General features: G+C 40.0%; 1 protein-coding gene across 19 annotated transcripts in view; it reads left to right on the top strand.

Moving 5' to 3' along the window:
- Nucleotides 1–1,814: 1,814 nt before the first annotated feature.
- LOC134422090 (poly(rC)-binding protein 3-like) overlaps nucleotides 1,815–27,571 on the top strand; it is a 495,993-nt gene continuing 470,236 nt past the window's right edge. For 5 of the 19 annotated variants that reach the window (XM_063163900.1, XM_063163917.1, XM_063163908.1 and 2 more), the window contains exon 1: nucleotides 1,817–2,147. The gene's annotated coding sequence lies outside the window, so the exon portion shown is untranslated. Of the gene's footprint in view, nucleotides 2,148–27,571 lie in introns of all 19 variants that reach the window. The other 14 variants (XM_063164055.1, XM_063164016.1, XM_063164007.1 and 11 more) reach the window with 7 other exon arrangements.

Genomic DNA, 27,571 nt, shown 5'->3' on the forward strand with positions numbered 1-27,571 from the left:
TGTATTATTTTTTTATTTTATTTAGCAAGGATATTCTGGTTCTAACCAAGACTTGGGTTCAAAATATTTTACCTCCTCCTCTATTTCAGCTGATAGTGAGTGGTAAGCCAGAGCACAGAGGTAACTACTGTATTTCTGAGAGCTCCTGTGGGAGTGCTCCAAAGGCACCTGTGAGGCCAGAGCCACGCTGAACAGCAAATAAAACTAGGCACTCCACATCCCTTGATGATGGTTTGGTTCCCCACCATTTGGCCACCATCACCTGCTCATCAAGGCTGCCTGCAGACCCCCCACAGGCAGCTGGCTCACACAGCGTCCTCTCGGTGGGTACCCAGGACAGGGTTTAGGAGCAACCACTTCATACCCTGGTACCTCCACATTCTAGATACCTCTATCTACTGCCAGCTATCAACAGCCAACACTAGTGTGAGTAAGCATCGTTCTTAGCATCAGTTTACATCCTGGAACATACCCTTTTACTATTTACTACATCTATTTACTATATGCGCTTATGGAGTAAGTATGTACACTTACAGAGTTTGCATATTGGAGCATATCCTTCTACTATTTACTACATATGCTTATCTCAGTGCAGCAGTGGTGCTGAAGCACAGCTTGTAGATCAGTTGCAGGTTGTGGATCCAACAGCTTGGTCTGCATTTGCTCTCATCATTTATGGGACAATGCCAATTCAAAATCACAAGTCATAAACAGACATATTTACTTGCAGTTTCCAATAGTGCTGTAGATAGAAATAAAGTACTTTTAGAAGCTCATTCACTTATCTGCACTGAAGTTCTCCTTTTTTTTTTTTTTTTTTTGGTTCTTTTCTATTTCATTCAGTCTAAGGAATGAAAATGTAAAAAGGTGACCAGAGTTTTGGGGTTTTTTTAATATTTATCTGCTTAAAAACAACTTTAACAGGATTTATTTTTAGTTGCAAAGTACTCCTGAGGGCATCAAGTCCGGTAAAAATCTTCCTTCAGTGACATGTACATGTTTTCTGGATTCTGTCAGCTGTTTGAGATAAATGTGACCCGCCGATGGTCCCCATCAGCAGAATGCTGCGAGTAGCTTCCATTTGGACCAGGAAGGAAAATCATCTGCTGGCGTCGCTCTCTGTGAGCCACGCTTCCGCGTTAAAGGCACGGCTGAACGCGGTTTTACTACTTTTGATACGAATGAGCGCAGTCCTCAGCTCCCGGCTCTTACAGATGCTCTCCCCAACGACACCGAGCGATCGCTGATAGATAAGCGGCGTTCAGCTGTCAAAACGCCGGCTGCCCTTCAGCATGCCCAACTTTCGCTCCCCAGCCCTGAGCTCCCTTTCCCCGCCGGGCGCCGCGGGAGGGGGGCACCGCGGCCCGGAGGGCGAGCCCGGGTCCCGCACGGATCCCGCGGGCGGGCACCGCGGTTCCCCCGGCCCCGCACGGGCACTGCTCCCGGCGCAGCGGCTCGGCTCGGCTCGGCTCGGCCGCGGGGAGGCACAGCCCCCGCCCCGCCGCCGTCCCGCCCGCCCGGCGCGCCCCGGCGCGGCCCTCAGCGCCCCGGCCCTCAGCGCTGGCGGCGGGGGGCGCCCGCGGGCGGCGGCGGCGGGAGCGCGGGCGCGGGGGTGGCCGAGGAGCGGCGGCGGCGGCGGCGTGAACGCGGCTGCAGAGCCCCAGCGAGCCGCGGGAGCGCCGCGCCCGCCGCAGCCGCCGGAGCCGGGCGAGGAGCGAGCGCGGCCGGCCGGAGCCGCCCGGAGCCCCGCGGGGAGGCAGCGAGGGGCCCTCGGCGAAAGCGCGAACAGAGCACCCCCCACACCCCCGCCCCGCCGCCTCCGCCCGCCCCCAGCGAAGAGAAACAAAACACAACCCCGGCACCGCCACGCTCTCCCTCCTTCTCCTCTCGGCTTTTGGTGGTTGTTTTTTGGGGTGTTTTTTTAAATTTATTTTTTCTTTTAATTTTTTTTTTCTTGGGGATTCTCCTCTCTCCTGCCAGACTGACTTACACGTTCTTGATAATTTCTCTTCCCCTCATTTTTTATACTCTTCTCCCTGCTTCCAAACCCTGTGTCTGTGTGTTTCAATACTATCACAACCTCTGCTAAAAATAGATCTTTTTATACCCTTCCTCCTCTCTGACCCCATCCAACACCCCTTGTTAAGGTGAGTTGTGTCTTTTCATCACTTTTTTCCTTGTGTGTTGGTTTTGTTTTTTCTTTTTGGTTTTGGTTGTTTTTTTGGTATTTTGATTTCGTTTCTTTTTCCTTTTTTTGTTGTTTGTTTTGCTTTTTTCCCCATTTAGGGCAGGTTTTAGGGAGGAGGGGATGTGGAAGAGAGAATTTCACGGGGAGTCAGGCAAAGCCTTGTTTTGCCTTCTGCAGCCTCAGCATCATTCCGGACTGCTCCCTTTTATCCCAAGGATGTAGCTAGCTGATGAAAGTGGGGAACTACTCTTCCTTAGCGCTGCATGCTTGGGAGCCACAGCAACAGCAGGAAAAAAAAAAAAAACAACAAGCTTCTCCTTTACCTTTCGTCCTACCCCCCCACTCCCTTCCTCATTCCCTCCTCCTTGCTGTGTCGTTTAATTGTTTGGTTTTTTTTATTTTATTTTATTTTGGTGGGATGTTTGGTTGGGATTTGGTGGTGGGTGGGTTTTTTGGGTTGTTGGGGTTTTTTTGGTTTTTTTTTTTTCTTTCTGTGTGTGTGCTTGGTTTCTGTTTTGAAGCAATACACAGGGGACTTGGAATGAATTGCATGTAGTGCCAGGGGAGCTCTGTGTGTGTGTGCACGTGTGTCTTGAGAGCTCGTGAGCGTGTGGGTGAGTGTGCAAAGTGCATTTGTATTTCGTGTTCCTGGGGTGATGAGTGTTAAAGCCACCAAACAGTTCCTGAACATGGAGCAAGGAGCACAGCAGGGGCTGCTGAGGGAGAAGCTGGTCAGGGATGCAGGAAAGCTACAGAGCTCTCCACAGAGTTCAGTCCCCTGTGCTCCAGAACATCTTTCCATAGATCATTGCTGGCACCTTCAAGGTGATGGCTCCCATTCCTCTCCTGGCTTCTCAGTAGAGGAGGGCAGGAAAGGAAAACTTTACAGCTAATGAGGAGGGATAGCATTTCTGTTCCTCCAGCAGCCCGAGACAGTGTTATTCCAGGGATGAGTGGGGAAAATAAGAGTTGTGATCCAGAGCAAATGGATCGTTTGCTGTTACATATTAGTGTTCAGTGAGAAAAAGAGACGTGAAACATTATCAGTTTGGTCAGCCAGCAGGAGCATTGGAGTCCAGCTTACTTCCCAATTCCAAAGTTGTTTTAGACTGTTTTTCATTCTTCAGAAAACTGTGCCTATTGAGTGCAGAAATGTGCTTTTACGGTAAAACAGTCTATTATAAATTGCTGGGGAACGATTTATTATTCAGAGGCAATCAAGTAATTTATATGTTTCATGGATTTCCCCCAAGTCTTTTAGTGTGCCTTCAATTATGTATTTTACCTTTGTGTATGAAGCGGGTAATATAGATTTTAGTTGCATTTTAACAAGGTGTTAAGGCATAACTTGCAGGGTGCCATTTGCCAAGTGTCACTTAATATGAAACAAAATAACAGCCTCTAGCTCTTTTTCATGGATTTTTCACATCTCTCTTGTTTGTTTCAAAACAAGCGGTGATTTTGCTTAAGAACTTGTAAGGAAAACTGGCTTCACAATGGTACACATTTTCAGATATTAGCTCAAAAGTATTAACACTTGTCTGGCTGTGAGACCTGAATTTACTTATAAAATACAAATACAAAGTGAAAGAGCACTTGGTATACATGGTTTTCTAACAGGTTGAATCATTTTTGTATCTAAAAGTTTACAAATGAGCTAAAATGGTTGTTGTGATCTGTGTTTGGAGGCCTTAATGGGTACAGGAACATTAATGTTTCCTGTCTAGTTAATGCAATTCCAAAATATCCTGGTTTTCCTCGTGCTGCGTAGATAGCACTCAGTAAAAATGAGCAGTCATGGAAATAGTCTTGTGCTATCAAGGGACATTTCATCATTTCTTGTTAGCCAAAATTAAAATATTTTACACAAGTTTGCCTTGGAATTTTTTTTTTCTGCTGTGGCTGGCTGATTGTGAAAGTGGGAAGCCTGCTTTGAGTGAGATGTGACATTCCTGATGCTTGATAGCTGTGAGGGGAGAGACACCTGATGTGCTGTGTACATCATTCCTGAAGGGATGCAGGGTAAGAAAAAGGGATGGAAAACGAGCACATTGCACTGGCAGTTTAGATAAATAAATATGGGTGATGCATGTTAGCTTGTCATCTGCGGTTCTGCTGAACCCTGACTGCTGGCTAAACATATTTTCTTGGTAAGCACTGCAATGTGATACAATTTTTCTGGTTTGATAGAGTTTGCTGTTAAAATCACATGTAGCACAGAACAGTTCTTGTTCTGCAGATAAAAATCGTGCCACCTCATTTTAATCCACTGAAATATCCACTACTCCTACTGAAGTCACCGGGAGTTACCTGTGATCAGCACTCTTCATGGTTTTTTATCTCACCATATCAGGATTTAGGATATTTCCAGAGGATGCTATTGACAGCAGATCTCGTTTTGTTTAGATTTTACTTTAGGTGCATATTGTGTGTTTACAGGTAGACACTATCTTTTACCACAACAACACTAAAATATATCAGGAAATGGAAAACTCTTAACATTGTTTTTCTCAGGACCTTTTAAAGAGAATTCTCCCAATGTCCTTTAACTGCTTCAGGAAAAGCAGTGCTCACTTCAAAATCTACACACTAGGAACCTTTAGTTGGTTGCTTAGCTGTTGGTGAAAAAAAAGAATGTTTGTACGCAAAAAGAGCAAGTTGTGTTTGGGGTTTTTTTATGACAACTGAAAGACAGGAGTGCTTTCAGCTGGGCATGACAGTGTTGAAGTAAGGTTGATGTTGAGTTTGATCTGGGGGTTGTTCCCACTGGCATGAGTGACAACACACCAACACTTAGCTTATTCTGTCATGTACTAACCTAGATTAAACATCTCTAACTTATATTTTGAGATTTGGATATGGCATCAAACCTTGGATTTATTCACTTCTAAAGCCTTTTTTGTTTGTTTGTTTTGTTTTTGAAACAAGTCTTTTAAAGCTGTGAACTCCTATAAATAAAATAATGGAGTGTTCATAAGTCACTCCAAGTTTGTGGATCTTATTGCTGTGAAAGTAAGGTGGGATTTCTCTCTACTGCTCACCAACTGAAATTATTTTCTTGTATTATTGCACCTTGTTATTCTGCAATGTGAGTCTAAAACGCTTAGTCAAAGCAGTTTTTATTCTGTGGATGTGGTGGTTCCACAAAAGAAGAACATTTTTGTCTTGTCCTAAATTGCAACTACCCATCAGGTTCAGTGACATTTTGTTGCAGGGCAAAGTTGCTGTTTCATTTGGGTGTAGTTATTGAGGAAACCGTATTGATGACAGACTTTCTTAGAGTTTAAACAAAGTAAATGAGAACTGTTACAGGGCTGCCTGGTAATTTTGGGGCTGGGGTGCAGTGGTTTTATCTGTATCCATGCAGAATGCAATTACAGTATACATTAAAAATCAGTAGCATCTGAAAATCCATTTTTCTCTTTAGATACGTCTTTGTTTACTAGTTTAAAGTGGTACTATAAATTTATGCGATTCTGTCTGAGTGTATATTTGTAATTTTAACGCGTTTAGATGAATGATGTTACCTTAAGCAAAGACGACTATTTATTTGCATTTTGTCTGCTGGAAATACGGTCTTTATAATAAAATAGGTATTTTTCTTCTGTTGTACTTGCTTATGCATAGAAGAAAATTAGTATTTTCCTCCTGAGAAATGTGTTACTCTGAAGAACCAGATGCTGAACAGAGCCTACTCGCAATTCCCTTCCCATTCTTGGTGCATGTGGATGAGTGTCAGAGGTAACAAGTGCTCAGGCATGGCAGGGACAGGAGGAGGGTGGCTCTCTGCAAAGCAGGAGGTCTGATGATCTTGTGCTGCAGTGGCTGAGATGTTCAGGGCTAAGAGAGCAAAGCGCTCCCTCACCCTTAACAGTGATATACTCCTTTGTCTTACGGCTTGCGTTCATCAGTCTACTTGGTTTTCCTTTTATTAGTTAGGGAAGATTACAGTCTCGCAATGCTAACACAGTTAGCATTAGTCCTACAATGGTTTGTAGGACGTCAAGTGAAAGGTAATTCTGTAGAGGGGTCTCCAGCTACGGTGTTTCTTTGCGGTGTGTTTTTATTTACTCCAGTTTTCCCTGGATTTGCATCCAGCTATTCTACCCTACTTGCCGGCGTAGGCTGGAGGTTGTTTTGTGTGCAGAAAGTGTTTGTAGGAATGGGGAAAGAATGTTATTGTTAACTTTAGGCAGCACAGTGTAACTGTTCCACCAATTCCAACCAAATGCAAGAAGAGCTGTGGCACTAGAGCTAAAATGCTCAGAATTTGCTTGATATAAATATGATATTTCATGTCTCATGAGGAGAGACACCTTTTTAAACATAATTCAAAGGGAATGCATTTTTCGGAATGACTTTTATTGTAAGTCCCAGTGATCACTCATGTCCCAAAGAATCTGCTAGGAGCAGCCCAAGTGATTACAGGATTACAGGTTAAAGTGGGGTGAGGCAGCTCCTCCTGCTCCATCCACTGCTGCAGCTCCATGCTGGTAGATGGTACCTGTGCCAGCACTGTCATTATATCAGTGAAAAAACTTAAATTTTGTTTGTAGGGCGGTATACATAATGCACTATTGATTCCTGCTAGCCTGCAAGGCTTTTAACAGAGTATGAATCCAATAATTTTGATTATGGATCTTGCAATATCTGACTTTCTTGTCTATGCATTAGATATATTTAGATGCTGTGAACACTTAATCCAAAGGAGCAAAATGCTTGTCTTCTGTAAATGACAGAAAAAATACTTAATTAGTTCATTCATTTGGCCTTTTGAGGTGTGGATGGCTCAGGACTATACATTTCTTGATTACAATTTGGCTCTTGGTTTACTTAAAAATAGTTGCAGAAGGATTTACTATTAATAATTTTTGACAAGCTCTTTTGTGTGCATTTTAAAAAGTGGTTAGTTTTATAGCAAGGTTTTAGGGCCAACCTCAAAAGTCTGATGAGAAATTAGTCCTCTTATTTAATAATAGTTAATATTAAATTTCATTAATTAAATGACATGTTGTGGTTTAACCCCAGATGGCAACCAAGCCCCACACAGCCACTTTCTCACTGCCCCACCAGCAGGAGGGGACAGAGAATCCAAAGAGTAAAAGTAAAAACTCATGGGTTGAGCCAAAGACAGTTTAACAGGTAAAGCAAAAGCCATACACACAAGAAAAACAAAATGAGGAATTCTTTCATCACTTCCTCTGATGTGGCAGGTGTTCAGTCATCCCCAGGAAAGCCTGGCTCTGTCTGCTCTAACAGTGACTTGGGAAGAGAAACATCATCATTCTGAACATCCCTCCCCCCAGCTCTATATGCTGCACATGGTGCCGTAGGCTAAGGAATATCTCTTGGATCAGTTGAGGTCAGCTCTCCCTGCTGTGTCCCCTCCCAGCTTCTTGTGAACCTCCAGCATCCTCACTGGTGGGGTGGGGTGGGCTGAGAGGCAGGAAAGGCCTCAACACTGTGCCAGCGCTGATCAGCAGTAACGAAAATATCCCTGCCTTATCACCACTGTTTCCAGGAAGGATCCACACCTCAGCCCCATACTGGCTCCTGTGAAGAAAATTAGTTCTATCCCAGTTAAAACCAGCACAAGTATATAGTGGCACAGTCTGTTTCAAAGATACTGGCACTTTACATACAACAGTATCTTTTATAATGAGGCATCTGCAGCTCCCATAAAGATTTTTTAATCTGCAATCAAAATTTGAAAATTTGTACAAATCAAAGTGATAGAGTTCTTTGAGCTCTAGTAGAATAAAGCACTGTGACTGTATGATTCTCTTACCAGTCATACCATTGTCATTCTTTCACCCGGTGAATTCATAAAACATCTACAAGCCAGCCTTAGCAGTTTCAAGCACTATCTTTAGGTAATGATGGCTGCCTCAGTAACCTTGAGTACATCAGTATTCAGAGACAATGTGGTGAAAGACAGGGAACATGAACTGGGAAGGAAATAGGATCCTGAGATGGGGTTAGAAAGCCTTTCAGGATAAACAAAAAAATAAACAGAAAAGCCTGTCTTTCTGAAGGAGAAGACAAGTAAGTACCTGGCCATGATGTTCTTCCAAGCTTCTTTGGATTTCTTTGCTGGATAAAATCAGAGTGTTTATCAGCAGTGCGGAAACTTAATGAAATTTTGTAGAATCATAGAACCATAGAATGACTTGGGATTGAAAAGGATGTTAAAGATCGTCTGGTTCCAAGCCCTGTGATGGCCACCTTCCAGGCACAGCTCAGAGCAGATCAGGTTTCAAATTTGTATAACCCAGCTGAGGCTGTAACAGGAACGGAAAGGTAGAACTTAGCAAATGTAAATACTTGTATTTAAATAAGGATGTGAATGGTTCCTTCTCCTGTTGTGATATCAATGGAGAAGTGTGTTCTGTTTCATTTGTGTGCCTTTTGAAAAGGTTTATACATTTTGCCTTATAGTATCCAACGGGGAGCCACTTAGGTTGTAAAAGTATGGAAGTTCAAAGTTAAGTTTATCTTTCACTTAACCATTACAGAGGCATGGTCAGGGTCCCAGGAGTTCTCATTGCAGGTCTTAGAAACATCTCCTAAAGTGGCACTGAATGTGGGGTTTATGTGATGCTGTTCCTACCTGTAAAACAGGATAGCAGAGCTATGGCTAAATTCAGCAATTCCTATTCCTGTTAAATAATTTCTTAACTTCAGTAGGATTTCTTGCCTAAGTGAGAGACTCCAAACAGGCTGGTAGAACACTGACAACAGGGAAGGTGTGAAGTATCTATTATTATTACTTCAGAGAATCTTATCTTGTATGAGATGGCTCGTGTTTCAGGCAGTCTGCATAGCTAAACCAAAACTCCTTGGCACTTTCATTTGATTTCTGCAACACGACACTGCTTGATTCCATGAATAATGAAATAAATTGAGAGTTCTTTCTAAAATCTGAGGTCTAAATAAAGCACATGTTAAGTGTAGGAATCTTTTAAATATATTAATTCTGTATGATAAAAAATACAGTCTTTTACCTTTATGTTTCTGGTTGTCCATCTACGTGCAAAAAATTATTTTGTCTGTATTTGGATTTTCATCTAATATAAAAATATTTTATGAATTCTAGAAGCAGGTGGATACTTCATTGGTTACTCTTTACATGTCAGAGACGAGACACTGGTAAGGCACTGGAACAGGCTATGCATAGAAGTTGTGGATGTCCCACCCTTGGAAGTGTTTGAAGCCTGGTTGGATGGGTCTTTAAACATTCCAGCCCATGGCACAAGGATTAGAACTAGATGATCTTAAAGATCCCTTCTAACCCAAACCATTCTATGTTTCTGTGTCACAGACATCAACTAATTAGTCATCTCAGCAACCCCACCCTTGAGTTTTGTAGTGCACAGACAAAATATTAAGCAGCAATGATAGTAAAATAAAAGACCAGGAGAAGGTAATTTATTTTCCTTCTCTTTTTACAGTTAGTTTTCAGTGGTAATGTGGGGTAGAGACTAGAAAAGAATTGTAAATGTGACTGTTCCTAGCCACCAGTTTAGTTTTAAAGCTGTATTTTGAGGGGGGATAGGTGCCTGTGTTAGCATTTGGAATTGGCAGAATTCTCCTGCCTGGCAATACGGAAGAATCTGGGAAGAGGAGGGTTTTGATTCTTTCAAGTCTGAAGGTGAAATCTGCAGTGCCATATGGATAATATCAGATCCTTCACTCCTGTGAGATCTTCCCAGTATGTATTGCAAAGGCAAACTCACGCTTGATCATCAAGGCTGAAATCTTAAAAGCAGGTTCTAAATTTGCACTCTCATGCAGATTTTGCTTGTGTGTGACACATACAAGTACAGTCTAGAGGTGTAAGCAATGTGAGGCAGAATGAGAGATAGTAGAATATAAGGAACCAAAGAAATTTTTAAACGAAAGGGTAACAAAGTACCTGCATAAGCAAAAATTAAAAAAAAAAGTAAGTGTGGGGGAGTCTTTAAGAGAAGATGGAAGAGAGAAAAGCATTGCTCTGGGATGGGATTAATAAGATTTAACAGAATGTGAGATAAAAGGCACATAACAAATATCAGAGATTGGAGGCTGGATTGGAAGAAAGCACAACTAATGTTAGAGGGCGAAATTGCAGGCTGAAAGGGAGCTGTACACTGACAGTTTAAACTATAGTTTCAAGATCAGCTTAAGTTGGTCTAAATTCCAACTGCTTCTGCACAATCCTCCTTCTTTCCTCTGAATAGTGTGCTGCAACTGGTAATATAAAAAAAAATAAAATATTTAGCCAAGTCAGGTCCTTGATCCATCTGACTAACTGCTCATATTAACACTACAGCTGCCTCAAGGCACAGTGGAGGAGAGGCGTAGGAAAAGGCAGCATAAAATTGACTTAGGCTGACGATGGATCTGTGCTCTTGGTCTGAAAGTCCTGGTGAGATTCTGACTTATAAATTATTTAGAAGAGAGTCTGGCTAGGAAGACATGGAGTGGTAGCACAATGGAAGGAAGAAGCCACCTGGGACAGTACTTAGAGTGAGCAGTTAAAATGGCTGCATGCAAAGGAAAAAAGATGTTAAAAACATCTAAGAGGCAAAATAAAGCATTTAAAAGTCACAAAAAGAGAGTATTTATGTTGTCTTTGTATTGAATTCATGGGCACACCTGCTGTGCAGTCTTTAATTACATGATCAAGCGGGGCATTTTTCCTACTCCTCACAATTAGCTGCCCTGTCCCTCATGAGCAGAGGGTTGTGCAGAGCAGTGCCTGTGACCTGGGGCTTGCTTCACCTCCTTCTGTTATGAATGACAGAGTCCAGAGCTCAGCAGTCCTGCTGGAAGCTTCAGGCTTCCATCTCACATCCTTCATGTGCCTCCCCGTCAGAGGCCCCCAGCATATTCCATCCTGACTTTTTATTAACCCAGCGTTTATGGCTCCCAAACAAAACATTTTTCTGCCCCTTTTATCTCAGAGCTGCACCTGCAGTCTGCCATACATGTGCAGAATATGTTACGCTTACTTTTAAATGGTAATGCATGATTCAAGTTTCTCTTGCAATAAGAAAATATATAGAAGGATAAAAGTAAATTCAGAATAAAATGCCTTCAGAGAAAAGGATGAAAAGATTAGAATATGTTTTGTAATGAATGAAATAGAAAGCTCCCAGGTCTTACTGGTTATCTTTTCAATGATTTGTTTTAAAATATTAAATGGGGACATTAGATTATGCAGGAATACACAGACACATGCTAAACCGCATTATAGATTCCATTCTTTAGAAGAGAGGGTTGAAAAAAAGCAATGTATCCAGCCCTGTGAGAAATAAGATGCGGGCAGATGATGTCATGCTGTCTAGACTGGAATAAAAGATGTATTTTTAAAAATTTTAGCTAACTTACTTAAATAAAATATTTTGAAAGTCTAAGAAATAAGTGCTAGATGATTCTCTTAGATTTTGCTTTGATCATGTTCTATGGGTTCTGGTGCCTTTTCATAACATTTTTAAAACCTTTATTTTCTCCCTTTAAACATACCTATAGAGAATTGCATGCTCATAAGAAGATATGACTGATTCTTCTGGGTTATGCAGTTCAGTCCCTTGCTTTTGCAGCCAAGATGTCATATAATTCCTTTCATGTACTGATCAAACTCCTTCTTACAACTATTTAGGGAGTTTTTTACTTCCCATACTCCATTTGGAGGCTGTTCCAGTTTTCTGGTTTCTTTTCCCCTTAAATATGTTCATGGCCTGCTTTTATTACTTTGTTTTTGGACTACTTGAGCTGTTATACTTGAGCTTCAATGTAAGATATTTACTGACTCAGAGCGTGGAGCAGTCCTGCTCACTGCTGGACTTTAAAAGCAAAGTTCTTGCTGGACAGAGGCCAGCTATAGTGATGACTCCTGAGTTCTTGTGAAGGATAGATGATGGTGTAGAGTTAGGCACAATAGGTTTCTGGTCATGCTCCTCATTTATGGATGACTAACCTTAAACCAGATTTCACTATTGACCTTCAGAGTCTAAATGATATGTCAAGAGCCTTAGCCACATTTCTCTTTTGGGAGGTTTGATCTTCCAGTGCACAGTGCTCCACGGGGTTTTTTGCAGACTCATTTTCATTTGGCTTAGTTCTGGTTTCTCACTATAAATAGTTCAAGTAAAACAGAAAGAATCTTTGTTTGTAGTTCGAAAAAAAGTCCTGCTCCCCTTTTGGATTAAATTTCAGTTGGTGAGAGTTGAGTTCTTAACATTTACACAGATGCAATATTCTAAGCATTAGTCAGTCTTTCAAATAGGAGGTAGCCATTATGCTCTAAGCAAAGTTATTTTAATATTGGACTATCTAATATTCTTAATCAAGAATGCATTGGATTTCATGTAGCTTTGGCACTCTGTTACCAATAAGTACTTCATTTGGGAGGCCAGAAATTACTAACTTTTGATTATGAGCACATCTTCTGGTTTTAAAATTACTGGTAAAGGGAAGATGTATTTTTTATTTGTGATCCTTGAAGTATAATGCAAATAGAGGGCAGGAAATTCAAGTGGCTGGCATTTTTATGTTTCAAAAATTTATTTCAAATAGCTTTCAAAAAGCTGTGAGTACCAATGTCGGCATACCCTCACCCTGAGCACTGTGTGCTGGGGGTTCTGGGCCCTGCAGTTTAAGAAGAATGTGAAGGTTTTTGACTGTGTCTAGATGAGGGCATCAAAGCTAGAAGATCTGTCCTGTGAGGAGCAGCTGAGGACTTTGGGCTTGTCTAATTTGGAGAAGAGGAGGTTGAAGTGTGACTTTCCTACAGCTTCCTAAGAGAGAACATGAGGAGGGAGGTGCTCAGCTCTTCTCCTGGGTATCCAGTGATGAGACACATGGGAATGGTTTAAAACTGGACTGGCAAAGGTTCAGACTAGATATGAAGAAGCATTTCTTTACTGAGAGGATGGTCAAACATTGAAACAGGCTCCTTGTAGAGGTGATTGATGCCCCAAGCCTGTTTTTAAGAGGTATTTTGACAATAATGTGCTTGAACTTTTGGTCAGCCCTGAATTAGTCAGGCAGTTGGACTAGATGATCATTTTTGATTTCTTCCAAGTGAAATATTCTGTCCATATACAATATTTTCAGTTTTCTATTTCTGTTCTTTTTTAAAAATCAAGGAGTAAAGTCGTGATATCGAAGCTTTACGTCATTTGCAACTTTAAAGTCATAGTCCCCTATGTGTGAAATATTTTAAGCAATTGTATATATTATTATGTCATACAGGTAGTTGGTGTTTACCTAAAATGGAATTATTTCATTTATCAGTTATAAAAAACTACTTCTTCGCATATTATTTGTCATTATTTTTCTGTTGGAAATTTGACATGGATGGATAAGATACAGTTCTATTTTTCAGATATTTTTTAAAGACCACAATAAGTAGTATTTACTATGTCAGTGCTATAATACTACAACAAGAAGCAGGATCTGAAACAGTAAAATTCCACAGTGAATGAAGCAGCTGGAACTGTAACTCATATTATCTGCCCAACACCAAAAACTCCTTTGAGCTTTCTCCTGGGGCCGTTGACATTTGCCTTGCCTGCAGAATGACTATGCATGTTATCTGCAAGGCATTAATCCATTAGTAATGAGCCACCTTTAATCCTGGTGTAGATGTCCTCTTCCTGGAAAAGGGTGTGTGTCACAGCATAAAGATTTCTGTATACCTGTGTGGGCAAATAACTTCCCTCGTTGGATTTGTCCCATTTAACCTAGCAGGACTGCGGTTTGGAGTGTTTGTAGGAGTCAGCTCTGAGTCATATTTGTCCTGCAGACGTGGGCATGGAAGGGATTCAAAATCCATGTAGGGGAATAGATTTCCAGTGTGTGCGTGCACTAAGGTTGGGGCTGGGAAGGAGCCTAGAGCCCTTAGCACTAACTCTGTTCATCACTCCAGGATGTTTATGCTGGCTTAGAAGAATGCAGCAGTGCACACAGAAGTGTTGTTTACATTGCTATTATTAAAGAAAAAAAAAACAGGAAAAAGCCCACATGATTTTTTTCTTAAAAATTAATTATAGATCTGGAAAAAAATATAATAATTATATGTCATGGCAGTGTCTGACCTGTTTTCCTGGGATGCTTCGGATGCTTTTTTATTTCAAATTTCTTTTTCCACATACTGTTGCTATGGTAAGAATCAGCACATCAGGGAGAGGTGTCATAGGAAATAACGTAATAAAAAATAACTATAAGAGCTTTGTATTTCATGGGACAGCATAGGGACCATAGTTTGGAGTTATTACTGAAGCCTTGTCAAAAGAGTTTTCAACTGTGAGTGGCACCTCATTATTCAGGGATTGTTTTTACATGACCAAAGCAAATAAAAAAATTCAACCATTTTATCAATAAAATTACATTAACTACAAATTAATTCTTACTTTCTTTAGAAAATACTAGGTTTTCTAGAAATCAAGAAGGGAAAATAAAATAAAAAAATATTAAAAAAACCAAAAGGAAATATGATAGGTCCATAGAGATGAAGGTAAGCAAAGCAAAATCAGAGATTTTCAGCTTTTCTGGGGAGTATGGGGGGGAGGAGGAGCAGAGAGGGATGATGCAAACCAAGGTTTTCTCAACTTGACTTTTAGTAATCAAGTCATGATAGAATTGGATGAGTACGAGAACATGGAAATACCAGCTGTGGCATGCCAAGCTCCTATGTAGTAAAGATTGATCAAAGTAGTTGAGTATTGAAAAACAGGTGACATCTTCAGATGGTTCCAGACCTTATTGCTGCAACTCCATTACCAAGAGTACTTGTGTACCACAGCCTGCTAAACAGAGAGCCTGTTGAAGAGAATTGAATTTACTGAACAGAAGTTACCTATGTTTTAAAATGAGGTGAAATAAGCTTATCATGAGATGAGGCTGTACTTTTAAAATAGCAGCTGTAGGTACAGATTAATTAAATGCATGAGAAGAGGTGGAGAGGGGATTAGAGACTCCAAGTTCTCTGAGTAGCCAAAGACATGGGATGCAAGACTCTATTGGAAGGTCAGGAGATCAAAGGGAATCCTTATATTCAGTGTTAGAAGAGAGTGAGCTTGCCACACAACAATTCTAACTTCAATTCCTGCAACAAGACACTGGAGAAAAATCCATGAGTGGGCTTCTGATCCCCTCCGTAGTTTTGGCCTTTGGATATAGGAGACTCTAACCCAACTTCCCCATTTGATAGGCAGAAATAGGGAGACTGACCAAGGGAATTTAATCCAAATTAAATATTTATCACCATAAAACTGAGGGGGTTTTTTTTAATATGAATGGTTCCATCAATCCAAATGTTGCTCTAAACTGCCACCTAAATGCTATGTAGAAGAGTAGCTCTGTAATATTAAACCATTTGAAATGGAAAGTATAAAAATATGTTTAGTTAGGGGTTTAGTTAATTCTTCAGACTACAATGACTTCAGTTATTTTTTGAGCAGATACCTCCTCAGTTCCAGTCAGTGGCCTCATGCCAAGCCCAGCATCCATTTGGAATCATGCAGAGTTTGCACTTCAGTAGTGTTTTAGCAATGTGACAGGCTTGCCTCCAAATGTCCTGGCTGCAATTTGCTCACAGTAACCTCATTCAGACCCACCCATGTGTTTCAAGGGTTGGCTTTCTGCTGTTTAGCTGATGTTTTGATCCAACATACCAGATCTCACTTGCAGGATGGGTTTTAGACCCACAGAGCAGCAAAGTTGTGGTGAAGGTGCCTTCTTGGCAGCAGAGGAACTGGTTTTCTCCTGAGGAATGCTGCTGCTTGTTTGGTCCTCCTGCCTGTAAGAATAAGTGCTCTCACACAGTGTGATGACAGTGGAGTTCAATAACAGCCATAGTTGAGGAAGCAGGAGGATAAGCTGTCCGAAAACTTTGACTTCTTGGAAAATCCCATTCTAGCATCACTCACTAACTTCCATCAGTATTAAAGAGGATTTTGCACCAAAGACCTCTCTGAAAATCCTGCTAAGCTTCTGTCTTTGTCAGTCCTAGGTGTGGATATTTCAGATCAGAGAGCAGAATTACTATTATTTTTAGACAGTTTTTCCGAAACACTGTTGGCAATGTGCTTCTTGCCTTCCTCCTCCCATCCCCTGTAACTCTTGTGTACATTCACTGATGTACATCAGCCACATCTGCCAGGAGAATGTGAAGTTCAAAACATAATCCACTCCCTAGAAATTCTTTCAGATGTGTGCCTGTACAGATGAGGAGATGCAGACTGTTTGTGATGGGCTCCAAGGCGTGACAGCTCCAGACCTTTGTCATATTCCAACTAGAGGGGTCAGACAAGGGATGGACCTTCTTAGACAGCTGAGAGACTTGCAATCAACAGAAGCTTGTAGACCCTCTCTGTAGGGCTTTTGTTCATAACCCTGACATGATAACCATGCACATCCTTCATGGCTAACCATGCCATTCAGGGATGCTTGGCACTGTGCTTGGCACTTTGTTGTCTGCTGCAACTTTTCTTAGAATTGTGCTAATTTGCATTGTTATTACAGCTTCTGGTGAGTTTTGGATAGCCATATATTTCACCAAATAGTTTATTTTAAATGCTTCTCTGAGAAGGGTGTTATTTTGAGGTTTAAAATGTGGACAGTCTGAATGAAAAGGAATGTTCTTCTTTCTAGTCCTGTTTTGAGGATGTCTTCTGACACATGAAACTTTCATTATCCTTTAATTATTGATAGGAAGCGTTTTCTTACCAGCATAGCACTTACAAACAGTAAAGTCACTTTTCAGGAGAAATTACTGCAAGCAGTTTTTGGATGAGTTTCAGTTTTGCAAATTGCTTAGGTTTTTTTTCCCTCTCTTTTTTCTTAGTATCCCATAAATTAAGTCACAAATTATAAGCAAGATCGTTATGCTGTCACGAATCACTCAAGTACTAATGGCCTAATGCACTAAGCCTTAATTAGTAATATCGTATTTTTAAAAAGACAATATTGTGAATGAAACCTGAGCGTGCACTCTTTTATAACTGGGCTTCCCAGAAGATTTTAAATGGATTCCTCTTCTTAGTATGTTTTTAAATAATTGATACGGCCACTTCAAACCCTTGCTAGACAAACGAATTATTGGCTGCTGGTGACAAAATTTGGTTTGGGCATAATAACTTCACAGAGACATGGCACTGCATACATCTGCTGCTCTAATTAGAAAGTTTGCCTAGGGTGCTTGTATCAGAAAGAGTGGGAAAAAATAGTGCTCCACAATCTGTTGTAACAGAGTGATTCCTGCAAAATTTGATTTATACAAGATGTCTGTTTAACTCTTTCACTTCTGCTGGAACAATCTGATACCATTTCAGCAAATTTTATACAGGCAGGACAGTACTGGCCTTACCTGAATGGGCTGCCTACTTGCAAATGCCACTTTAGTCTGCCACATTTAGGGCCTGCAAGTGCATTGTTCCACAGTGCAAAAAACCATCTTATTGTCTTCTGTAGAGCAGACCCTTGTGACCATTGCTGCTGTCTCCTACAGGAGTCTGCCAAGAGGCTTTCAGTAGCTCCAACCACAGAGAATAGCCAGCAGCCCTAGTGCTAAGTCACTTTATTCCAGGTAGGCTCTCAAGTTATGATTTTTTAACAGAGAAAGTGAAAATCAGGACTAACAGCTTAAAATGAGTTTTGGTGGCCCAGTGATAGCTGTATATTTTTGGAGGGAATCTTGTTAAGCTGGGACTAAAAGCAGTTGCTGTGAGACAATGATCAAGCACATCTTGTTGAACCAGGGAACAAACAGCACTGGAAACCAAGCCCCTTCTTACTGAAGTGGTTGGAATTAGTCCAGTTGAACAGCATTCTGCTCAAAAAAAAAAAAATAGCTGTTGTTATGGGAAGAATTAACTGGAAGTGTACAAGTAAAATTGGCATTTCTCGTTGCTGATTTTAATTTATCTATTCACTGAATATTTCCTGGAAAATTATTAGTTTCAACAAATATCATGTGTGTTCTTCCATGACAACACACAGCAGGAGTTTGGTGTCATGGAACTATAATTTATTGCAGCTTTCTGAAGAAAGTTACTAGGCTTGGTGGAGAGTGTAGAGAGTGACATCTTGTTCTCCTTAGACCTCATTTAAGTCAATAAATAATTCCAGTACAAGGAACTTTAAGGGCCCTGAAAATAAAGCAAAGTGGAATTTAACTTAAAGAAAAGAAAAGAAATCATGCCAAAAATATTTGTGCTTTGAAGGAAGTGAAATGTAGTCAGGCACATGAAATTCCCTGTTATCAACCAATCAGAATGTTTCAGAGAATAGATAAATGTCTTAAAGCCAGGTAGAAGTGTTGTGGTAGATGAAACTCTATTTCACATATCCAATTATCTGTTCATACTATGCTATTGTTGAACAGCAAAGAGGCAGAGCAGGTCTTCAGATATGCTGATGAAATGTTTATGAAAGCAAAATCCAATATCAGAAATTGGAGAAGTGTAGCAACCTGAGATGAAGGTGTACTTCCTAATATCTGTGGTTATTTTGAATTTTCCTTATCCAAATCTTTACAAAGAAATTAGGAAGCATTATGGTGCTGACATACATTTATAGACACACAGCCTGACTTACCACTGGAAATAATTTTATTTCTTCTACAATGTTATGCTTTACCTAACTCAAGTATTTATGTAGGCTGTTAACTCAATGGTCAGTGTAACTACAAAAGTATTTTTCTTGTTTTCAAGACCACAAATGATGATGGTAGAATAGTATATAGAATATTTATACATATTCACAAATTTGTGGATAGAAAGCATAAAGTCTTTATATTATTTCCAGCAAATATTAGGAATTTTCTAAATGATCAAAAGAAAGTGATTTTGTTCCAGGATGTAGGGAGGAATTAGAAAGGAAAAAAGGAGAGGAACCTACAAGTTGTTGCCATTTGTTTGTTCCCCCAGCAGCAAATACCAAAAATCAGAGAAATCTGATTGGAATGATGAGAGACTTTAGATCACCTGGAGCTGAAGTTAAGTTTATTTTCCCTAGCAGGCATCCTTATAGTGCTCTATTTATGGCTATTTGAGGGGGGTTTTAAAGTTTAATTTCTGCTGAACTGAAATATATTGTTCTAGGGAGGATCTCGTAAGGGAGAACTATATAAAATTCCTTTCTTATCCTTCTAGATGATTTTTCCTTTTCAGTGGGTCATTGGTTTTTATGCAGTGTGCTGCATTCATTTGTGGACTAACTTTTGACATATGCATTATTCATGTTGGGACTGGTACAAGTTTTATCAATGATTGCAGTGTCCAAAAGAACATTAGGAAGAATGAGGAACATTTTGAATGCACTGGTACTCTACAGACTTGTTCATGTTGGGCATACACCAAGACTTTTTGCATATCCTTTCTCAATCACTCTTGATACACAAACAAAATTGAATTAAGTACAGAGTGGTATTTCAGCAGCAAAGATGCATTCCATTCTCATTGGTCCTGCTTGCCTCATCAGCCCAAAAGGCCATATATACAGGCAATTTCTTTTCTGCCCTTCTCAAGTCCCCAGGCAATGATACTACACCAAAAGCATAACAGGAGGCAGTTTTCATGCTCAAATCACTTCCTTGTTTCAGAAATAATCACTCTTCAAAAATAAAATCTGAAGAAAAGAAAAACAAGAAAAAAAGAATCAGAAGCTGATGGTCAAAAAGTGCAAAGGTGGCTAAAATCTAAAATGTGACAACTTAGAGATATTTCCATGGTATCTCGTTTCCATGGGAGTTCAGGGGGCTTACATCTTTCTATGAACTTGACTTCCTGACCAACCTATATAAGGTATAAGGAGAAGCCTTTTTCCTTATCTAGGGGATCATGGGAATCTGATGGCAAATAACATCATGGAAGATCTTGTCAAGCCAGAGAAATTAATACATTTCACATCGCATGTGGGAAAAACTGTCCCTTCCAAGTGCAAGTTTGCAAGCTTTGATTAACACTGGAAAGGCTTCTTGGTCAGATATTTTCATGAGAGGCAGGTTTTTCTGCCAGCATGGGGTGAAAAAAAAGCAACGAATTTCTGAAACCAAGTATTCAATCTTGTGCCACAGCACCACATGAGCAGGATGTGGCAGAATGTTGTCATAGCACTACATGATCAGCATAAGAAGGAGGAGCAGCCAAAAGCCCAGCTACACATATTTTTGGGCACCTGTTAGTAGACACCAAAAGTTCCTTGGATCTTATCTCTAGCTGTGACAGAGAGCTGAATGAAATACAAGGCTTGCAAACAATAAGGAAAAAAAAGCACTAAATATTTTGAGTGTAATAGAACTATATGCCAGCAGGCAGCGGGGACTCACAGAATGAGAATCTCATTAAGTTATTATGTATGTGTTCATACAGAGAGATATATGGAAAAAATTCAAGAACATAGATTTTATGTGGTGTTCTAGGCAGAAAAGAAGACAGTGCTTATTAAAAAAATAAGGTAATTATTTTTTATGCCAGATGACCTAATGGTTGGATGAAGAAAAATAAAAGTGCTGTCAGGTGACTGAAAGGATGCTACAATACTTATTTTTTAGGCATGCTGTCTTAACCAGTACCAATTTTGAAGCTACTGATTTTTGATAATTCTTTGAAAGTGCCCAGTGACAGAGCTTTGTTAAAGCTCTGTCACTTTTTTGCAGTGCAACTTATTGCAGGCTACAGAGCTGGACTACAGACTGGAATAATCTCTAAGAAAAAGGCTAAGATCTCAGTAAAGTAGGTCTCAAACAGAAATAGTAGAAGGAGATGCAGGGGGATCACTCAAAAAACCTAGTTGCCTTATTCTATTTTGTTGTTATTGTTATTTACACACCTGCTGCTAATTATACCTAGACTGAGTTTGTACAATTTGAGACCTGCCCTGGTCTCAACTATTTGTTGTGTAATAAACATCATTTTCTGAAATGTACCTCCTTTTCTTTGGTATAAGAATACAGTTGTGTATGGAAGAGTATGGAAGACATTTCAATATATTTTCATTATCATTTCTTTCAAGGAGAGCTGCTATCCTGCCTGGGCTCCTACAGACTCCCTCCCATATTTGAAGCATATTTTCTGCTGGTTGGAGAATAGGTTGGGTAGCCACATTCACATGAATTGGGGACTTAATGAATAAGAGTGCCTCATACAGATGCTTAAAGAAATTTTTCCTCTTGACTTGCTCTTGTGAGATTTATTATGAGGAAGACTAAAGACTGTTCCAGGCCAGTATTTGCTAAGTGCTTAGTTACAACTGAGATTTTTTTAATCTGCTGTCTGCCTAGATATTCAGAGTTTCCACAAAACTCAACCCAAAGAAATGCACGTAGGTGTGTAGTCACAGTGTGCTTTATTTTTCTGCAGTGATATTGCATGGAATGCATCTGTGTATTCTGTGTAGAGAATCAGGTTTGAATTTCCTTATTCCAGGCCCAGTGTAGTTACAGTCCTCTGTGGTTTTGACTTCACTGTAGAACTTCTCACAGACAGCTTTACTGGTGTTTTATTATGAGTCATGGTAGTCTGCTAGTCTCATCTGTTTCTGCCTAATTTCATCTGAAAATTTTAAAGTAATATTGACCTTCCTTTTTATTGAAAGTTTAACCTGCAGGATAAAATATAAAACATTTCTAAGATATTGCCATTCAACATGATTCAGTCTAGCATTTATATTTTCTTCAAAATCCACCCCAATAGCTAACATTCAGAAGCACTGAGGTTTCTGACTCTGTGGGTAAGCTCAGTGTTGAAATCCCTCTTATTTATTTCACCATTTTGAACACTAACATATTCCACCACAAGGTCTCTTGCTGCACAGAAATATTTTAAATAGTTCTGTTAGAGCAGGTTCAAAGGATGATCTCTCTGACATGCATTCTTCAAAGCAAGACTACATTTCTCTGCAACAAAAAAAAAGTGTCTTACCTCTTCCCCTTCCTACTGTGAGTTGTGCCAGAGCTGTCATTTTTTCAGTAGGGATTGTTTATAAGAAGGACCTATATTCTGCTGTTCAGCACAGTAGAAACCCTTGAGTTTTCAGTTTCAGTGTATAAATATTGATTTTTGTATCTCACCGGTTTTGTTAGTTAACTCAGAGGTTATAGCATTTTTTGTTGAATGAATGTCTTTAAGGAAGTAAAATATGGCACCTTCCTGAAGACTAAGTGCTTGTTTCAGGAAGTGACCATTTAATCCCAGCAGCTAACTAAGGTTTGTTTGGGGTGTTCTGTCTTGGATCTGATGGGTTTTGTTGCTTAAGAAAGCCCTTTTCAAAAATGACCACAGATGGCTGTTTGTGAGCAAGCGGTGAAAAATTTACATATAGATTCAAGTAAAAGTTATCAAAGCTCTTGATTCTTGTTAGATGTGTATAGCTGTTCTCAATACATTTCCTACAGCAGTTTGCTTAATTCTTTTGACATATCTTTAGATTAAACAGAAGTATTATTACTCATTAGAAAGCACTCAATTTTGCAGGACCCTCTTGATTTCACATTTCTGTTTTCAGTACTTCAAGAAGTTAAGAACAGAGGATAAGTTAGAACTGGGAATGGTCCCAAACTTTGATCCAGTGAAAGTGCTCTTCATAAAAAAGCCTTTATAGCTAGTTATCCATGGAAAAGCTGCACTTTGAACCTCAGGCTCATGCTGTGGGATTTGATTCCTAGAAGTCGTATTCATGGCTCAGTGACCAACCTTTGCTCTCTCTCCTGTGAACCTGACTTCAGAACTCCAGCCAGTTGGAAAGCACTTCTGTAACCAGAAAGAGAACAGCCTCAGGCTTGCAAAGATTACAGATAGAGGATACTTGGCAATGTAAAAAATCATCCTCACTGGTGTATATTTCAACACTCCTCTGAAAGCTCAGTTTTGCACGTTGTTGTGCATTGCTCAGTCACCATCAAATTTCTTCTGAAACCAGTGGATCAAACCCTCAGCTTCATAAATCAGGGAAACTGCTGCTGTCCCAAAGATATGCTTGATTGCTACAAAAAAAAGTCACAGCAAGCCTGAAGATGGTCTGAATTTTCAGGTCTGTATATTTTAATTCTTCAGTTCTACCCAATGCTTTTTGATACTAGGAAAACTTTCTCATCAAATAGATTTGTGGGGGGCTTTAATGCATAGATTAGGAAGTTCCTTTATTTTTTTTCTTTTCAGAGAGTAGGGTTTTTTTATTTTTCCCCATAAGCACTGTATGTCTCATTCCTCATTAGTAAGATGTGAAAAGCCACGTCTGACTTACAGTTTTTCTTTCAAGTACCTTCAGATGACATTTGCTGAGTAGCACCAGTTGTGCAATATAAAGAGGTGGCAGGTAGTCTCTGCCTCAGACTTGATGAATTGAAGTCTTGGTGGTGTTCCCCAGCAAATACAACAAACAGATCTTCATTGCATTTAGGAGACTGTGGAGAAAATTGAGGGAAAGTGAACACAGCAATTCCCATAACTCAGTAACACCTGCTTTTGTCAAAAATTCCACAAGTTCGACTAACACAAACAAGAGCAAAGAGGGAATGGGACATGAAAGGATAACAAGTACTCTTGTGTTTGCACTTGTCCTCATCCTACAGTTTTTCAGAGAGCCTCCCAAAGTGCTCCACACCAAGTGAGGTTTTTCACCCTCTGAGCCCTGGCAGCTCACCCTTAGGGTTTCCCAAAAACTCCTATGCCTACATGGAGAACGACAGCTCAAGGCTTTTTGTCATGAGGCTTTTTGTGTGTTAGTGAACCAGAATTTCAGTATTGCAAGAAGGCATTCTGTGCTCAGAATCACTACTTTCTAAATGCTGTTCCTTTCATATTTAATTTTGAAGCTATTCAGCAGGGCAGCCACTCATAGCTCTCTCCTTCCTCTGCCAGGCTTTCATTCCTTCCTTTTCCATCATCAGCATGAAGGAGGTATTTCACACTTAGCTGCAGTGAGCAGCACAACTGCAGATTTTGTTTGGGGCAGCAATCTGACTCTGGTTGTAGAAATCTGTCTTCACAGGTGCAGTGGTGGCAATTTTATCTGCCTCTTAGTGCATAGGTAGGAGCAAATGTTCTTGCTATACTATTTATTTAGCTAGAATCTGAGTATTACATCTTTCCCTTTGAATTGTACCTGAACATAAAGAAGGCTCAACTTTTCACAGCTCTTTTACAGTTTAATGTGCTTCAGTTTCTTTGGTCACTGAAAGTGTCAACTTTACTATAAGGAAAAAAACACCTTGTAAGCTGTCTCAATGAAGATATTGCCTCTCCATAACTGTCTTCCTAATCCTTTAAGCCTTTCCCAGCCCAAATTCCTGTGAATATCATAGGAATGCAAGAAATCTAGGACAACAACTTAAAACAATTACTGAGATCAGTCTCTGTTTGAATAATGCAATAGTTGTATAAATATTGAAGTTAGGACTCTGCATTTCTGTTTGCATTATTTCTGGCAACTAATCCTTCAAGAAGCCAGGGGGTTCATAAGTGAGAACTGCTGATAGCTTACATAACTTTGTTTTGATGCTTGTTTTCATTGTGAATCCTTGCCTGGATATAGACCAAAAAAATTGCAGCTAAAATTCCGTTCGCTACATATTAATTTTTAAAAATTTTTAATTGGTCTTTTATAGGTGGCATGATAGCTAGCAAAGAAGCTACATCTGCATATATTATTCGAGATAACTTTCTATTTTTAAGGTAGGGACTGTGAAAAAATTATTTGCATAAGGACTGTTGGGGTATGGCAGTGCTACACAAATCTTGTCAATAGAAGTGTCAATAGAACTAGGAGGAAGAAAAACAATTGAGAGAGCTCATTAGCACTCCAAAGTATATATTGTTAGTTCCACAAGAAAATACTTACTGAGCTGACAAACACTGGGAAAGGTTTTCCTTGCTGCAGATAGAGTGCAGCTTCTCATTCCCATTTTAGAACAATATTTGCAATTAAATGTCTAATCAATACAAATAGGTGCAAAAAGCAGATTTACTGATAACTATTTACTTAAGCATGTGTGCACCCCAGTCTCCTTCTTTCCAGAGTCTTTGCTTGTACTGCTCAGCATCCATTTCCTGCTATGTATTGGTGCTCAGCATCTCTGGGAATCTGGGGGGGAAAGACTTTGAGAAAGAGAGCACTTTTCTCCTTTTACAAAAAGAAGCAATTGTTAAAAAACTCAACCCAAACTTAAGGCTTAAAAATGAGTAGTTTGGGACATGGGGCACTGACAAATGCTATAGCCTTCCATACCCTTGCTCTTGCCCTGTGCTCCTCCCAGGTAGAGTTCCTAGCAGAATTTTCACAAAGGATGTGCCATGAGCAGTCAAGCTGCCGTTCTGAAACTGGTGTCCAGGCAGCAATATTCTTGACTAATTTTGAATCTTCTGATACAAAATACACTGCTTGCTTTTTGATTAACCTAATGTCTACAGGAATCTGTGTGAATCTGTGTTAAACATAACCCATGTGAGAAATTTCTGTATTTGCCCCTCTAGAGTGACCTAAGGAGGATGTGCACAGGACCCAGTCTCTCAAAGGCACCAAACTTCCACAGTGTTTTCTGTGAATCTTCACATGAGTACCTTTGAGGATCTCTGTCTTGCCCTTTTGATAATCCTACCTGATGTATCTAAGCCTTGAAGCAACTACTGCACCGAAATGTTATTTTGTGAATCAACATCTATCATAATAAGGCTTCTTTTAGTTTCAATCAGATATGAATTTTAGGATGACAAGCATCTTCACAGAGCCATTGACTATAAATACCATGCATTTCCCTTTAAGCTCTTGAGCATCTCCCTTGAGCATACCTGTTAGTCAATGTAGAGAGCTGGGAATTTCCAGAGGGCCATTCAGCTACTAGATGGATCAAGGTTCCCTTAGTTTTAAGAGGACAATCACCCCCTTGTAAATGAAGTGTTTTAATTTGTCCTGAAAAGACTTAAGAAATACTTCTGTAGGAACATAAATAATAATTGTTGCAAGCATCATAATGGTTTTCAGCTCTGGTCTTACAGACCCCCAGGCATCCCTCCTTAGAGATCAGTGAAAGGTAATTAACAATAACAACTCACTATTAAAAATTTTAATTTTGTTATCTAGGCATCCATGCATTCATCATAAAATTATTGGGGAATATAAACGGAAAAAAAACCTGAAAAACACAGAGAGCTGCTTTGTCACAGCCAAATGATTTTGGCATGCCAGATTATGATACAATCAAAGATACTTCTTAAATATCCCAAAATCATAAGGGTTTCTGTTGATACATCTAGAGACAACAGTTATCTTACACCACTTCCTCCTGGGATCTCCATTTTCCATGTGACTGTATTTTCACAGGACGCACTGAAGCTTCATTTCTCCTAAAAGCAATCATCCTGAAATAGGTCTGTGTTTCTGAGTCAGTTCTTCCAGTCTTATATTTGTGAGTGAGAAAGGGATGTTTGAAGTGCAGTGCTGTCGTTGTCCGTGTGCCTGTCTGTAATGTCTGCTTGCCCAGTAGGTGTAGCCCCACATTTCTCTTCACAGAGAAAAGCAAGGCACAATTCTTCCCAAGAATATTCTTATCTTATTTGCTGTGCCCGTGTTTATGCAAAAGTAGAATGCAATATGGAGATTGTTTACCCAAAGTGATGGTGCTTTGTTTCCTTGGCCTATCAGGGCCAAGAGTGTGTGTGTGTGTCAGGACTGTCAGGTGACAGTCGCGAGATTCAGTGCAGTGTTGTGCAGTTGTGTGTAGGGTTGAGCGCTTGGCAGATTCAGTTTTAGATGTAAGAATAATATAGTATAATAAAGTAATTAATTAGCCTTCTGATAAGATGGAGTCAGATGCATCATTCTCTCCCCTCGTCGGGGCCATCACAGCACTGCTATAAGTAGGTAAAGAGTGAGATCTTGCAAGAATCCAATTCTTGGGGCTCTTTCTCTTCACACTGATGGCAAAGAACACAAATAGAAAGCCATGTAAAAAGACAGAGGCAGTTCACCTCCAAAGACCACATCCAGTGAAAGCAACAGGATCATTTACACAGATGCTGGAGGAGTTTTTGTGTTGTGGGCGTACTGTTGGAGAGGGGATCACTGATTCACCCTTGTTTACTGCCCAACAGCATTTGAAGAGTATTTCCCTTTCTCCTACTTGTATTCATTCAGATCTGTGCAAATTACCCTGCCTGAGGTTCTCATGACTGAGCAAGAGGGACAATTTACAGACCAAAAGACCCCAAGCCTTTTAACTGAATTTATTCATTCATGGTGAATTCTGCCAGGGCAGGCCCACAGGCTCTTTTTCTAGGTGCTCTGGAGGGTAGTATGCCCAGACCTAATATCTGTAGTGTTTGAGTATGAAAAATGCTAATTTTGAAAAGGTCTGTGATTCTTTTTTCCTCTTTTTTTTCTTCAGGAACATGAAAACAT

This window comes from Melospiza melodia, chromosome 1, assembly GCF_035770615.1.
Source record: "Melospiza melodia melodia isolate bMelMel2 chromosome 1, bMelMel2.pri, whole genome shotgun sequence".
Classification (NCBI taxonomy): Eukaryota; Metazoa; Chordata; class Aves; order Passeriformes; family Passerellidae; genus Melospiza; species Melospiza melodia.